The following is a 1,679-nucleotide window of genomic DNA, read 5'->3' on the forward strand; positions in this document are numbered from 1 at the left end:
ATATATAAATATATAAAACAAAATTATAATATATATATATATAACATAGCAATTTTAAAACGCTATTATATATTAGCAGATAATGTTTTTATGGCGTTTTTTTAGAAACGCTATAATTAACCGCTATAAAAAGCCTATTTTGTTATAGTATGAATAATGCTATTGAGTTTCCAATGATTTTGAAAATAAGATTTTAAAGAGTATCATTTCTTAAAATGTAAAATTTTAAGAAATGATATAACCCATGGTGACCACAGAGATCGGGATATGAGAATCGTATCCTTGGGAGCAGGTCCCGAAACCTATACGGATCCACTTCTTGCTCAGTGGTATTATGGCTCTGCATATTTTCATTATACATATATTTTTCTACTACTACGTGAGTATTTTTTTTTTAGAAAGAATGATCGGTTTCAGGTGTATGTCTTCGGAGCGTGAGTACCTTTATTTATTATGTTTTATAAAATTATATTCTACTGGGTCTTCCGCTCACTTTTACTATTATGTTTTTAATGTTTTAAACCTCCTTCAGAGTTAGCAGTTTAGATTTACAACGTGACAAGTAGATGCCAATGGATTGAATGTGCGAGATTTGAAGCGGTACGTTTGTTTCGGATTTACAGTTTTAATTCTGAGATGTACTGCATTTTTGTATATAAACTGTATTGGTCGATATTGTCTCAGAGTTGTACTATTTTCCTTAGACTTTATGGACTGTTTTAAATATTATTTGTGAAAGAGAGTCTCCGGAGCAAACTATATTGGTATTTATGTATTTATTTTTGTGACTTTGTTAAACAGTCTAGTTTAATTAAGTTAAATTTTAAATTAAACCCCAATAATCACGGCCCTATTCTTAGGGTCGTGACACTTTTACTATAAGCAGAAGCTGATTTTGGAAGTGAAAAGTAATAGCAAATGCAGCCAATGTCTTTTTTATCGGTGTATAGTGGGCCAAGTAAGAGGGAAAACGAGACAAATACCCTTTTAGAGTACATGAGTTTATATTTTTATTCCTTACTATTAGTTTATATCTTTTTAGTCAAATAATTATTTAGTTAAAAGGATATTAATTAAAAATAAAGAGTAAAAATTAAGACTCACACATGAGTAAATTAAATAATTCTCTCTAAGTTAGTAAAAACATACGTGAAATGAAATGTGTAATTCTATAAAAAAAAATAATAATAAAAAAATAACTAGCTCAACAGTATCTAACTTGCATGACTTAATGGCACTATCAAGTACATTTTACCTCCAAGAACTATTTTATTTAAAAGTTTAATCTTGGCTTTACATTATGCATCGGATTTAGCATTTTGTTTAAGGGATTTTCTATGCCAGGCACTCTCTTTTTTAAGGTATTACTGTTTTTAGCAGTTATTAATGTTCAATTTTCATAATGATTATATAACGTGTTGTGCGTTGTAACTGTATTTAACGTGAACACTTATAAATGAGACGGTCCAAAAATTATTTCAACACTTCAAATGCTCTTACTGGTAGTGAAAAATAAAAAAAGAAAAACAATTCATAAGATAGAAACTCTCAAACCAAAAGATTTAGAATTGTAAGATCTTAAATAAGGGAGATTCTCTGGTATACTAGGCGTATTGATATGTCAGGTTTTTTAATTGTGGATTTATGTAATTTTTAATTTTTATGTAAATTTAACGAAC

This window comes from Morus notabilis, unplaced genomic scaffold (genome assembly GCF_000414095.1).
Source record: "Morus notabilis unplaced genomic scaffold, ASM41409v2 Scaffold81, whole genome shotgun sequence".
Classification (NCBI taxonomy): Eukaryota; Viridiplantae; Streptophyta; class Magnoliopsida; order Rosales; family Moraceae; genus Morus; species Morus notabilis.